The sequence below is a fragment of the Salmo salar genome, chromosome 01 (assembly GCF_965601325.2).
Source record: "Salmo salar chromosome 01, fSalSal1, whole genome shotgun sequence".
In the NCBI taxonomy this organism is placed as follows: domain Eukaryota; kingdom Metazoa; phylum Chordata; class Actinopteri; order Salmoniformes; family Salmonidae; genus Salmo; species Salmo salar.
Window position 1 is genome coordinate 68,545,177 of NC_138291.1, and position 15,713 is coordinate 68,560,889.

Consider the following 15,713-nt stretch of genomic DNA (forward strand, 5'->3'; position numbering starts at 1 on the left):
CTGTCTGTCAAAAATACATACATTTACATGTTTTTTGATGTTGTGGCTAATATAATCAGCTCTAAGAAAAACAAATGGGCACAGACGCTAAAAAGTTTCCTCTGTGGATTTTATTTGTTCAGCCCCTACCTACTCTTGCAATGACATTAGCCCCCCCCCCCCCGCCACAATACCATTAAATTGTGGTTAAATCACCTGTATATAGATAGACATGTTTAAACGAGATGTCTTTCAGATTTATGAACTATTCTTATGACCTGTAGTCAAGTCTATTTTTGTGCAATTCAACTTTTGGGAATCCAAAATACTTGCCATAATTACACCAAACACATTTGTCTGGATATAGAAAAGGTAGCAGAGTGCTTGGCATGGCAACACCAAGTATTCCAAGTCGCAAGCCTCTTTGAGGATCAATGAAGCAACTCTGAGGCTCCAACAAAAGGAAATATAATCCAACCCTGGACTCTTGACACCCTCTCCCTAACTCAAAAAATATATATACATTAAAATGTGTTGTTTTGTCACACACCGGGTTGGTGCAGTAAAATGGGTTGTTTTACAGGGTCAGCCATAGTAGTATGGTGTAAATGAGGGTTAAATGCCTTGGACAAGGGCAAATCGATTTTTCACCTTGTCGGATTGGGCCTTTTGGTTACTGGCCCAACGCTCTAGGCTACCTGTCGCCCTACATCTTGCCCCCACTGTGGTTAACTTGTCCCTCCAGGGTTGGGCTCTTAAGTCACCTCCTTCCTTATAATTTAGAAATTAGCTTTGATTCATGGTTAGTCCAATACGGCTGCCTGAATCCATTATGGTGTATGGGTAGGATGCAACCAGACATGATGACAAATGCATAAGGCAGGTGTTCACTACAATGAACCAACACAACCTGACACTCATTGGCAAGAAATGCCATCAACTTACTTGGCCTTCACATACAGTATGATAGGAATTGCACCTCTACAATGTCAATGTCATCCTGAATCTCCCAGAAGTGTCCTTGATAGGCCCACTGCACCATCAGCCCTCCCCTCTGGCAGTTACTACATACAGAGACACCATGGAACTGGACTGCCACAGGGCAGGAGCCCATTCAACAGCGAAAATGCCATCTGGAAAGTGCTGGCATGCATTGCACTCATATGTACCTTTTTGCTACCAACCATGGCTGGCCAGCCCATGTGATACCTGAACTGGGCTCGTGAAAAATGAGACTCATGCATCGGTCTAACCTTTTCCCTGTTTTCCTCACAACATCTGGCAAACGAGGCCCCATAGGATGGCCAAATTTAACAAGATGCTGTATGTCATTGTGTATGGTGGCTGGGGATTGACTGTGAGATATTGGCCTTTGTGCACCATGCTTGACCAGCTCTACCTCCTCAGCAACCTCTTTACTGTCCATCACAGCCCAGGGATCATCTTCAAATGTGTATGTGTGTGGAGCTGTGCTATGTCCCTCATAACACTTCTTAGATGTAGTCTATGACCTACACTCTATGTAACCTCTAGTTAACCTGAGGTCAGCCTCACCGGTTCTGTCACTCTCCTTATCTGCTGCTGGGCCTGCCACAGACCGTGGTCACAGCCAACCAGCCAACCACTCACAGTTAATATTATCCAAATAATCTTCCTACCCGACTAACAAAAGAATATGAAGGAATAACTTAACCCTATTTCTTGAACTGCATTGTTGGTTAAGGGCTCGTAAGTAAGTATTTCACGGTAAGGTCTACAGCTGTTGTATTTGGTGCATGTGACAAGTAACATTTGATTTGATTTGAATATGTAGGATGTGACTTCACATTCAACATTCAACATAACAAAATCGATAACACTTTACCTTAAGTGTACATTAATTAATATTTAACTAAATGGTAATAAATGTATTTATAACATAGCAGTTACATGTAATCACTATGTCAATACTATGTAATTACAAGGTAATAAGGGTTTAGCGGTATAGGTTATTACACAAGTGGAACAAGAACATGTAATTACAAATCAGCTTGTCGGAGGTTATTCCACACATGTAATTACTCATGATTTATGTATATGTATTTACAAGATTTCTTGTTCCAAATGTAACTAACATGTTCTGTAATTACACTTTTGCAGTCTCCTGTGTAGCACCATGATATCAATGTTACATGTAACTACATAAGTCACTACGACCAAACTAAACTAGGCTAGGACTCTGTCAGCTGTTGTACGAATGCACACCTTATCATTAACTACAGCTTCAGTTATCTTATTTCCATATTATTTGGCTTAAAGGATGTACTGAATTAAATGTAAGAGCAATGTATTTACAATGGATATGCATGTAACTATAATGTACCTACCCAGGAGCAAGCAACTTAATGTAAAGTGAAACACATAATGGTATAACCTTTGGAAATAATATGTACCTGCCTTTGAAAAGGGATCAGGGGTTTATTTCCCTGGCTTCAAAGGTGTAATGTAAGTGAAATGATCAAAATAATATAATGTTTAAGGTCAATGTAGGTACTCATGAGCAAGCAGCTTCAAGTAAAGTGAAACACAGTAGGGTACACCTTTTTATTAAAATCATTGGGAAAATACACTTCAATGTAGAATAAATGTTGTTACAGCACCTATAAGTGTAATTACAATTTCATTTCAATGCAATTACCTATTTCACAGGATGTATCAAAATGTAAGTTATTACAATGTTGTTATAAATAACAGTATTGAAACTACAATATTTTCTACACAGGAACAAGCAATTTAATGTAAAGTGAAACACATCATGAATTACTCATGTAATTACAGTACTAAATAGTTTCTATGTTACCATGATGGCAGACACCCAATACAGTACTTGTAGTTGTGATCAATGGGAATCAATCTCAATCTAGGAAGAATGTTGTTACAGCACCTTTAAGTGTAATTACTCTGTACTTTCATTGTTATTAAATATTTTGCAGCGTATCAAAATGAGTTATTACAATGTCATTTTAAAGAATAGTATCATACCTACAATGTTTCTACACAGAAACAAGCAACTTAATGTAAAGTGAAATGCATTTTGATTTACTCATGTAATCAATATGTAGTTACTATGTCACGTGTTTTTGTGTTTTTTATTGTAGTAGGTGAAGTTTGGTAATACACTTTCTTGAGGGTTGATCGGACAGTGATATGTTTTGAAGCAATGGAATCCATAGTCTCCCGTGTGATATAAAAACATTTTTAAGTGGAGTGACCCAAAAGACACTGATAGCAACAAAACATGCTTATAAGCCTGTCAAAAGAATGAAACACATTCAATTGAAAGACAAAATTGACCCTTCTTATGTGACAAACAATGTCTGATCTTACAACTTGGAATGGTCTTGACATTTCCTCTAGGGGGTGCATGCTAAGAGTGAAAATCTTACAGCTGATACACTAATCGGACGTCTTTGACGAGTTGAGAGAGTACTCTTTTCCTTGTCTTTACCCAACCAGTATATCCACTCAATAAAATGGAGATGCCTCTTTAAACCTTTTTTGGTCTGAATGCACCTTAGCCTCCCAACCTGCCCCTTTATTGACTGCCACACTCTAACAATGTGTTGTGTGTGTAATAAACTGTGTGAGGATCCACAAAGTTGTTTGTCTGGTGATTGTAACCCAGCATATTCAGAGACTTGACAGCTCTCGAGCAGTCACTCAGAATGGTGGAACCTCTTCGCACATGTCATCTGATGATAGGGATTAAGGTTGCCTGTGAACGGTTTTCCACCATTTTAAGAACTGGGCACCGTCTGTTGTTTAATCTCCATCATCCCAAACAACCAACCCTGTCTTCTTCACGTTGGCCCCATCCTTCCACGATTGTACTGAAAGATAGGGAGAAGTGAAAATTGTTATTTTGTGACAGATAGTTGGCCAGTGGTCAGTCGTGCCTTGAAATGGTGAGGGATCAGTAAATCCATGAGAACTGGCCTCCTGAGTGGCGCAGTGGTCTAAAGCACTGCATCGCAGTTGCTAGCTGTGCCACTAGAGATCCTGGTTCGAGTCCAGGCTCGGTTGCAGCCGGCTGCGACCGGGAAACCCATGGGGCAGTGCATTGGCCCAGTGTCGTCTGTGTAGGGGAGGGTTTGGCCGGCAGGGATGTCCTTGTCCCATTGCACTCTAGGGACTCCTGTGGCGGGCTGGGCGCATGCACACTGACACGGTCACCAGGTGTACGGTGTTTCCTCTGACACATTGGTGTGGCTGGCTTCTGGGTCAAGTGGGCATTGTGTCAAGAAGCGGTGCGGCTTGGTTGGGTTGTGTTTCGAAGGACACATGGCTCTTGACCTTCGCCTCTCCTGAGTCTGTATAGGAGTTGCAGTGGGTAAAAGTAAAAATATATATAATCTATGAGAACTAGCATAATTTAACTTATGACACAAGGTCTGATGGGTGAAGTTGTATATTGTAATGTTGAATGACATGATCCTAGAAAACATCACTGATGATATGTCCAAGGGAACTGAGAGATGTATTTATCAAATAATTCAGTATATGAAATGGGCAAGCCCTCTATTTGTTTCATCCATATCAGTATATTTACTGGGGAGTACTTTAAAATGGCAACTGATTACCATAAGTGAAATATATCAACAAATGATATCTCAGTTCCCAAGCCCAGATAATGAATGCTACTACATCAAAATGCATAATGCTATACTTTTCTCTTGTGCGAGGACTTGGATTCATCTATCACCACCAATCTCCGTAGAGAACTTGACCCAATTTAGAAACCCTTTCTCCCCTTGAACCTCCTCAGGGCTTCAATAATGAGAGGTAAGACGAGAATAATGAGAATACTTGAGTGTCCCAGGGAAGCATGACCCTCAACTTCTATAGGAGGGGCACCGAAATCAAATCTTACTTAGGGTCCCAAATCGTCTTGAGCTGACACTGCTCCTGTCTTATGTGGAAATGCACTTTAATGGAAGTTGTCAGAAAATAACTGAGTTTGAGTTTGTCTGTTGTTGCTATTTGCACTGTAATGCATTGGAAACATTTTAATATTTGATCAAACATTTAACCTATATCCAGTCAGCAAAACTGGCTTTTTTAAATTAAAACAAATTGAGTAATCAAAGTAATAATTGACAGATTGATTATCAGAATAGTTGTTAGTTGCAGCTCTAAAAACAGTACTCAAAACACATTTGTAACAGCTTTTACTTAATTTGCCTGAATAGTGTAGGCTCACAAGAATAATAAATTAAGGCAGCAGCAGTGGTGCAAGCCACTCCAGTCGCACCATGCTGCCCTTCTCGGCCTGCCACCAGTACATTTCTGTGGGAAACACTGGTCGGGATGGTTGGCAAAGCAAGCTAAATGTTGAAAATCTTGGAGTGCCCCTTTATGCTGTCCAGTAAATAATGCATGAAATATCCCAAAAGCCTGATTATTAAAAACACCCTTTTACATATCATTTGTAAGTGAGCAAAAATGTCCTCAGAGTGAATATAGGTAAACCAAACTTTTTCAGAGTCAAGATTGCTAATAATTGGGTGTTGATCGACAACTGTAACAATGACAATGCACCTCTCACCTTTCTCAGGCTTTTCGTCATTCTTGTCAGGGTCCTTGAGCACCGTGCAATGGCATCCTCTATATATATATATATATATATATATATATATATATATATACACTGCTCAAAAAAATAAAGGGAACACTTAAACAACACAATGTAACTCCAAGTCAATCACACTTCTGTGAAATCAAACTGTCCACTTAGGAAGCAACACTGATTGACAATACATTTCACATGCTGTTGTGCAAATGGAATAGACAGCAGGTGGAAATTATAGGCACTTAGCAAGACACCCCCAATAAAGGAGTGGTTCTGCAGGTGGGGACCACAGACCACTTCTCAGTTCCTATGCTTCCTGGCTGATGTTTTGGTCACTTTTGAATGCTGGCGGTGCTTTCACTCTAGTGGTAGCATGAGACGGAGTCTACAACCCACACAAGTGGCTCAGGTAGTGCAGCTCATCCAGGATGGCACATCAATTCGAGCTGTGGCAAGAAGGTTTGCTGTGTTTGTCAGCGTACTGTCCAGAGCATGGAGGCGCTACCAGGAGACAGGCCAGTACATCAGGAGACGTGGAGGAGGCCGTAGGAGGGCAACAACCGAGCAGCAGGACCGCTACCTCTGCCTTTGTGCAAGGAGGAGCAGGAGAAGCACTGCCAGAGCCCTGCAAAATGACCTCCAGCAGGCCACACATGTGCATGTGTCTGCTCAAACGGTCAGAAACAGACTCCATGAGGGTGGTATGAGGGCCCGACGTCCACAGGTGGGGGTTGTGCTTACAGCCCAACACCGTGCAGGACGTTTGGCATTTGCCAGAGAACACCAAGATTGGCAAATTCGCCACTGGCACCCTGTGCTCTTCACAGATGAAAGCAGGTTCACACTGAGCATGTGACAGACGTGACAGAGTCTGGAGACGCCGTGGAGAACGTTCTGCTGCCTGCAACATCCTCCAGCATGACCGGTTTGGCGGTAGGTCAGTCATGGTGTGGGGTGGCATTTCTTTGGGGGACCGCACAGCCCTCCATGTGCTCGCCAGAGGTAGCCTGACTGCCATTAGGTACCGAGATGAGATCCTCAGACCCCTTGTGAGACCATATGCTGGTGCGGTTGGCCCTGGGTTCCTCCTAATGCAAGACAATGCTAGACCTCATGTGGCTGGAGTGTGTCAGCAGTTCCTGCAAGAGGAAGGCATTGATGTTATGGACTGGCCCGCCCATTCCCCAGACCTGAATCCAATTGAGCACATCTGGGACATCATGTCTCGCTCAATCCACCAACGCCACGTTGCACCACAGACTGTCCAGGAGTTGGCGGATGCTTTAGTCCAGGTCTGGGAGGAGATCCCTCAGGAGACCATCTGCCACCTCATCAGGAGCATGCCCAGGCGTTGTAGGGAGGTCATACAGGCACGTGGAGGCCACACACACTACTGAGCCTCATTTTGACTTGTTTTAAGGACATTACATCAAATTTGGATCAGCCTGTAGTGTGGTTTTCCACTTTAATTTTGAATGTGACTCCAAATCCAGACCTCCATGGGTTGATAAATTGGATTTCCATTGATTATTTTTGTGTGATTTTGTTGTCAGCACATTCAACTATGTAAAGGAAAAAGTATTTAATAAGATTATTTCTTTCATTCAGATCTAGGAGGTGTTGTTTAAGTGTTCCCTTTATTTTTTTGAGCAGTATATATGTTTTTACATTTAACCTTTATTTAACTAGGCAAGTCAGTTAAGAACAAATTCTTATTTACAATGACGGCCTACCCCGGCCAAACCCGGATGATGCTGGGCCAATTGTGCGCCACCCTATGGCACTCCCAATCACAGCCGGATGTGATGCAGCCTGGATTCAAACCTGGGACTGCAGTGACACCTCTTGCACTGAGATGCAGTGCCTTAGACCGCTGCACCACTCGGGTAGCCGAATATGTAGTGTAGCCCCTGTGCAAATCTGCAATATTACAAAAAGAAAATAACAAATCAGATCAATAGTATATGACAATAGAAACCCCAATATTTTTTTCATAAATGGAACCCACCATAGGCCCCAGACATTGAGGCCCAGCTTTTGGTAACACAACCTTAACTTGCCCTTAAACCACATTCTCTTCAGCCTGGAGAGACCTACTCGGCATACCTTGTTCCATTTCTGTTCTAACCTATGCCACGGAACACTAACAAACATGTAATTACTTAGCAGAGAGCCCCACACTCACCAGTACCTTGTGTATGGTTGTTATGCTTCATTTTATTGGGGCTGAAAGAGCATGGATTTCTGTGGGTGACAGCTATTAACAAACAAAGTGGTCAGAATTATGTATTTTCTAACCTTGGCAGGTCTACCACTAGCCCAACTATTTAATCATCAATGAAGCATCCCATCCCAGTGTAAAAACAAAACAAAAAAAGTGTTAGGGATTTTTTTGAAACTATTTTGGGTAATGCAGCCCCTGATTGTGAACCACTTTCTAAAAATGAAATTATCCAAAACTTTCTTAATGTGTCATTCATTAACCTACCGATGAAGAAATGTTACCCAATTGTAAGTGGAACCCGAGAATGGCTAAACATGACATCCTTCCTGATGGAGCAGAGGGAGTCTGATGATGCCTCTTGTTTTGACAAATCCTGCAAGGAATCACCCACATTTAACTCAGACACAGGTGCGTGTTTTAGATTGACACTAAGTGATCATTGAAATGGAACGTAGACTAAGTAATTCTATTACATTCAATCCCATTCTATGATTATCAATTAACTTTTTCAGTAACAGTAGGAATGCATCCACATTGTTGGAAATAGGAGAACAAACCTTTCCAGATAGAGATGAAATATCTTGAGTGGTAGGCTGTAGGCCAAAGGTAGACCAGAATGGTGTGCGTTTCCTAAGCTTTTCAATTTCTCTACAGGGCTCACAGTCCTGAGTGTCCAGAATGGGAATGCAACTTGGACACAGAGGAGCGCGAGCCCTTGTAGAGACTATAAATCTGGACTGAAAAATGATATATACTGTAGGTCAATGTAAGCCTGGCTAACTCGGCCCAGCAGTGTAGAACCTATGAGACTACCTAACTAGGCTACATACCAGCTCAAGATGAAAGTGAAATGCACTGTCTGTACAGTAAATTTGCATATTCCTTTTTTTTAACAGTACTCCTAATCTAATTTCAAATTTTCCAAAGTGCTTTAGGCCAATCAATATCAGTTGTAATGTTAATGTACTATATGTATCCACTTTGCATGCATTCCGGCTCATTTTCTGTTTTGTATCCGTGAAATACCCACGTGCAGGAAATTGTAGGAACTTTACTCAGCTCCCCCAACAACAACAAAAAATCACGTTGAGCGAAATCGAGGACAAAGCCCAGTGACAGTCAACGTTGACCAAGGAGAATCAAGGTAAATAAGTAATAATATATTAATGTAGTTATAATGTACTATTGAATTTGTCTTGTTAATCTTTGGATTTCATGTCACATATCACTGCAAATGAGGCGCTTTTACTGGCACCATCTTTTTCTCGTTCCCATCCTGTCGTTAGCAACATAGCTAGCTATCTAGCTAACGTTAGTTAAGGACTAGGTGACACAGCTGAACTGTCGCTGGTTTGCACAAACAGTAGCTTGCGGGTTGTATTTTGCCAATTATATTATCTTCACTTGGTTTATTATCTAGCTAACAATGTAACAGACGCAAAAGGCATGTTAATTGTTGCCATAGCAGGATAAGCCAGTTTGCTGTCAGCTAACATTTTGACGACTAGCTAACTAGTTAGCTAGCTAGCTAGTGCTAATTACATTATAATACCATTAGCTAGACGCCTGGCTATAGCTTGGCCATGTAGCCATTTGCCATGTGTAGCCTGGCTATAGGTTGGCCCTGTGTAGCCGAATAGAAGCCGACTCAAATAGTGCAAATCTAATTCAAATGTCCTTCATAAAAAAATGTAAAGCCTATATAGCAGCCTAGTTAGCTAGATAGCTAGCAACCGCAGTTAATAGGCTAACTACGGTTAATGTTACTAGCTAGGCTAGTCTTCTGTCAGTGTGGTGCTAGCTAAGGTTAGCTTAGCCAAACTATTTGCTGGTAGTTAGCTAGACAAGCTGGCTGCTTTATTTTGCTCGCTAGTTGTATGCCATAGCTCATTAGAAGTTGTTACCAACATTGTAGTTACTTAAGAAGTGATATACCAATTTCCACATAAGTAATAATCTAATACTACAAAACGTATATACAATGTAGATATACAGTGCAGCTCCTATGTGATAATATATATGTCATTACGTATGGTTTCCGACTGTAATACCTGATGTATTAATATAATTGGCCTTATAAGTATTATGCAGTATTGCACTTGTAATAACCATCGCTAGAATGAATACCTGCAATTACATAAAAGTACATTTTAGTACCTTTTTAGATGAGAGCTCGCTAGACCCTTAGTGATTCAGAAAACCATGTTTGTATGGCCCACACATTTATAATGGATTCCAATTAGATTGCATGACACATTTTTCAACAGTACTTTGGTTTATACTGGAAATGTGTTCTTTGTTCATTTATAGAATGTCATGTAAAAGGACTTACAAACAATGAAAGAAGATGGCCTCATCGGCAGAGGATGATGCCATAACCGAAGTGGTAGATGTTGAGATCCCTAAGCAAGCGGTACAGGAACCAACTGTGGTTGCTGTAGATGATGATGTAGCGCCCATAGATGGTAAGTATTGCTTAATTCATCAAAATGTTTGGTTTCAGTAGAAACAACAATACAATTACTTTTCGTAGAAAGTTAAATATCTGACCTGACCAAAGCACCAGACTCTGTTGCCTCTTTGATATTGTTTATGTGACGAGTCTGTAATATTGACACTGCAAAGTGCTAGCTAGTGGGTAGAACCTCTGTAAGTAAGCTTCAGTTCATATTTCAGTTCAGAAGTGCGACAACAATGAATTGATCAGAGAGGGTGGTAGGAGCCTCGCCCCATGCAAATACCTATACCGCTTTCACACCAAGAACAAGGGTTTTACCCTGTATATTTGAAGCGGGTTTTGCCCGTGCCAGACCCATTCATACTAAACCTACAACACAGGTAATAAGCATGCAGGGCCGTTTATTGAAAATATATAAAAAAGTGGGCTATTGCGTTTAGACATTACTGATTACGGGTCAATGAACACAGGTCGACCCATGCAGACCAATGGCTCACCCATGTTTTGCATGTGTTACTAGATCGGCCCTGAATCCATCTTGATTGTTTATGTTTTGAATATTGTGGAGGAACGAATGGTTATCCGACCTGTTTGTGTGAATCACAGATCTGTGCAGCAGCCAGGATATAAACTATCAAAAAGGCAGGCCGGTCCACGGTCTAGTGGTTGGGAATCCCTGCTTTAACCAATCATCTCTTGGCTGACATTAGCCAGGATGTTTTCTTTGTTTCTCCCTTTAGGACAAGGGGGTCAGACTCCCTCCCTATGACAACCAAGTCCTGCCTCATCTGTTGGTCAGTGTGTTTGCATTGTCTAATGACATCGTTAAACAATTGTTCTGTAGAATATCTTATAACGTTGCAACGAATGCCCTTTGTTTGAATTATAGTGTCTGTATCAAGCCCCTCTGACCATACAACAGAAAATATGAAAATGTAGATGCTGAAGAGGAAGATCAAGATGGAGGCTTTGGAAGAGGAGAGGGACTTCCTCCGCAAAACTGTTAACCAGTTGTATGGTAAGATAACATCAGAAGTCTGTTTCCATATCTGTCTGGGATTTTGTCAACATAATTGCTGTCAAGCCAACCCAATTTGTCATTAAAGAAGATAAGGAGGCTTATAGACTGTCGCTGATAATGTCTGTCACCAATCATCTGTTGGCTGACATTAGCCTGAATGTTCACTTTATTTTTCCTTTTACTGTAGGGCAAGGGTGTCAGACTCTCTCCCTAGGACCAAGTCCTGCCTCTTCTGTAGGTAAGTTTATTTGCGTTGTTTAATGGCATATTTAAAGTTTTGTTTTAGAGTAAGGGACCGAGAACTTTCACATACTGTACAGTAAGAGTGATTGTAATTAAGATGATGATGACGATAGCTACAAGTTCGACTCTAGAGCTGTGTCTCTAAACCTTACTAACTGTTAAATCATTCCTCTGACCTTGTTTAAGGGTTTAAGAGGTCTTCCTAAGTGTATTGGTTTTCTTCACGCCAAATTAGGCAAGTATGACTCTGTGTGTGCTACATGAACACAGCTAGTCATGAATGTGTCATTTCTAATCAAAAAAGGATCGGGTCCATGTACGCAAACGCATTTATTCATGATCCAACCAATTTTGGCAGAAATGTGCTGCCTGTGTAGATTACTGCCCGATTGGCTTGGCTGCATTCGTGCATAAAGGAAATTAGCTAATTTCATGGAGGTATTATAATAAGTGTGCTTGCAGAACGCAAGAACTCTCTTGTTATTCTGCATACTTAATATTATTATTCCTCTTCCGCCCACTTTCTGTGCTCCCTATCAACTTAATACAATTTAAAAACTATTATCACCATTTAAACTCTATTCTGTCGAGCGTTACATTTCCAGCTATGACTTTTTTTCTTGATACTACTTTCACTTTTTATGTTAGACTTTTTAATACCCCAAAATCTCACATAGACTCCTATTCAGTTTCCTAAACATTCCAAAGTGACCATTGTTAAGTCTTCTGAGTTCTATCTCTTGTCATTTAAAATTAGAACAGCTCCTGATTACTTTAAGGGGTGCTTAACTCACACTTTGAGACCATTTGTAATAGAGTTTTCCCCGACTAAGAAAATCTTGGTCGACTAAGAGTCTTCTGTTCTTTCAACTAATTGATTGGTCGGAATTTTAAAACTTGTATTTTTCCATATATAGACACGTCCTATGCATTTTAATAAAATCATCTATATTCACTGAGCTTGTCTGATGCTTTAAGCACTCTGTTTGATTAAATAATTAAGACACACAAATGACTAGAGGGAATCCGACCAGCAATTGATTTGATTGTGCCGTGCTCAGAATTGCTACGCTATGTTAAAAAAAAAAAAAAAAGACCGCAAGTGACTGTGACTAGCACACGTTGTCTCTCTGCTGCAGCAAACACTTGAAAGGGGGGTATGTTTAGGCTACTGGATGCTCATGAGGTAAATGGAAAGTCAGATGTGCGGAATATATTTGACTAGTTGTGGAATATTCTGGAGATCTAGAAAAATAAAGGAGCAAGTTCTGTGTGCCAAATAGGTCCTGTTAGATTACAATAAAGCAATTCTGACCAATTGGAACAATGTAAAAAAACACAAAATAAATAAGTGTACCAGAGAGTCTGTTGTAAGGTTTTTTGTTGTTGTTGTTGTTAAGCCTTTATTACAGCAAAGACTAAACAGTCACATTCATTCGTAAATGCAATTTCCGAAATGGAACAGTTTATTTATTGTTTAATTATTCAAGGCTCGCTTTATTTTATTTGAAATCTAAAATGCTTGATTGCATTTCAAATCATGAATGACTGATATGCTTTGTGATGTCATGAACAAATGAATGATTGATCGATACAGTAGCCTACAGTATATAACTATTGAAGTATAGGCCTAGGTATTAAGACCAAAGAGTATGCGCTCTTAGGCATACAGCTGGTGGGTACACAATGCTACTATACTTAGCCTACTAATGATAATGACATTACTTATTATTATAATGATGTAATAGTAATAATAACAATTAGAAGGAGATCAAGAAAAAGGAGCGTTATTATTATTATTATAAATATTATTTTTCGGACAATTTGGAACAGTGTAAATATCACTAAATATATTGTAAATAATACCAGGGAAGTTTAAAGCCTTTATTACAGCAAAGCAAAGATTAAAAACAGCCGCATTTTTAAAATTGTTTACTTGACATGTCTTTGCATAAGGCATGGTGCTCACAGAATCAGTATGCTATTAAATAGACACTCAAACAGGCAACAGAAGCAGGATATGCCTTATTTCTGTAGATACTGTGTATATGGAGGATTTATAAAGCCAGGCACATTTAACAGTTAGGCTATTGATTATAGACCTAATTAAGTTGGGGTTTCCTCTCTTCTACTTTTCGTAGACAATAAGGCAAGAGCTGTTTTCTCGTCTCCTAACTATGCTGCTGCCTCCGCGGCATTATTCTCAACACCAATATGCTGGTTAACTTTGCTATTAAGCACATAGCAACATGGTCTAGGAAAATGTACCAATTCAACAGTGGACTAATGTGTTTCAGAACCGCGGACAGCAACCACTATCCAACGCATTTGTTATAGCGCATTTGTTCTAAAATAATGTATTTTTTTATTAGTGTTGCACCATTGTTCTTATGTAGTATAACTGGATACAATATCAGTAGCATGTCTTTGAGTGATGGACTGCGCCATCCCCATGGCCTCCACAATGGATTAGTGTACTCAGACAGGCGTGAATCAGACGTGTGTCTTGTACACCATGATATATATTTGGAAAATTTGGAAGGCACACATGAGGTCGAAGGAATTGGCCGTTGAGCTCTGAGACAGGATTGTCTCGAAGCACAGATCTGGGGAAGGGTACCAAAAAATTCTGCAGTATTGAAGGTCCCCAAGAACACAGTGGCCTTCATCATTCCTAAATGGAAGAAGTTTGGATATAGTTTTTGGGATTAGAATAAATGTTATTGTGTTCTGATTTCAGCAGCACATTAATCAATTGCTTTATGTTTTACATGTTAACAGCCACACCTACAAAACAAGGGAAGCATGTCCGCTGCTTTCCACAGCGTGGGAGTGGATCGCAACACTGTGGTGATGAGTGCCCCTCTGGTAGAGATAATGCTTGTGGTGCCGGAGTTCCTTCATTCACAGGCAGCGTTTGACAGCTCTAAAGAGACGCTCAACCAATATGCAAGAAGGATCTCCAAAAATGCAACAGCAGAGGTAAGCTATGCTATAAAGTAGAAGAGGCGTAATGAACTGCTCCCTATTAATTATAAGGTCAAATAAACACTGATTATGCACACACATGTGCCAGCACACATACACACACTGGGTAGAGGTAATGTAAGAGTAAGATAGTGTGTCCCTGCTGTAAAACAATCATAAAGATGTTAGTCTGTTTTCTGCGATGTGGTGCAAGGAACTGCTCCATATCCCCTATAAACTTGATTTTCCACACATTTATGTTTAACTGTTAAGGATACAGCATGTTCTGGCTGTAAATTCGAAACAAAAATAAACAATATATTGTGAGTGGTTGACACTTGCTCCAGATGTGCAGTGAAGAGAGCCGTCTGTACATGTTCCACGAAAGATAATCACAAAATGTAATCAAATTCTAAAATCCAAAAGGAGCGAATGTTTTTAGAATGGCGGAGCGCCATTCCTGAATGCATATAGTGGAAACACTCCAAAAAACATCTACATGCCAACCCCTAACTATAGAATTCCCAAGTACTGTACTGGGTATCTTCCATAGTTGTAACATAGTAACTACATAGTGATTACATGAGTAATTCACAATCTGCTTCACTTTACATGAAGTTGCTTGTTCCTGAGCAGAAACATTGTAGTTACGATACTTTTCTTTATAACATTGTAATAACTTACATTTTGATATCCTGTGAAATAGGTAATTGCATTGAAATGAAATTGTAATTACACTTATAGGTGCTGTAACAACATTTATTCTACATTGAAGTGTATTTTCCCAATGATTTTAATAAAAAGGTGTACCCTACTGTGTTTCACTTTACTTGAAGCTGCTTGCTCATGAGTACCTACATTGACCTTAAACATTATATTATTTTGATCATTTCACTTACATTACACCTTTGAAGCCAGGGAAATAAACCCCTAATCCCTTTTCAAAGGCAGGTACATATTATTTCCAAAGGTTATACCATTATGTGTTTCACTTTACATTAAGTTGCTTGCTCCTGGGTAGGTACATTATAGTTACATGCATATCCATTGTAAATACATTGCTCTTACATTTAATTCAGTACATCCTTTAAGCCAAATAATATGGAAATAAGATAACTGAAGCTGTAGTTAATGATAAGGTGTGCATTCGTACAACAGCTGACAGAGTCCTAGCCTAGTTTAGTTTGGTCGTAGTGACTTATGTAGTTACATG

The 15,713-nt window shown here is 40.0% G+C and overlaps 1 protein-coding gene and 1 long non-coding RNA gene across 4 annotated transcripts in view; both read left to right on the forward strand.

The window, feature by feature from the left end:
- The window catches only part of LOC106607602 (glutamate receptor ionotropic, delta-1), a 483,227-nt gene that overhangs the window by 225,993 nt on the left and 241,521 nt on the right, over positions 1–15,713 (forward strand). The gene's annotated exons all lie outside the window — the stretch shown is intronic.
- On the forward strand, positions 8,775–15,314 carry LOC145879767 (uncharacterized). Of its 3 annotated transcripts, none has more exons than XR_014392526.1 (5): positions 8,776–8,955; positions 10,122–11,063; positions 11,159–11,287; positions 11,478–11,528; positions 14,315–15,314. It is a non-coding gene; the product is annotated as an uncharacterized LOC145879767 (long non-coding RNA). The 3 variants fall into 3 exon arrangements; XR_014392527.1 differs by having other exon boundaries at positions 8,780–8,955; positions 10,122–10,276; positions 10,980–11,287; XR_014392525.1 differs by having other exon boundaries at positions 8,775–8,955; positions 10,122–11,287.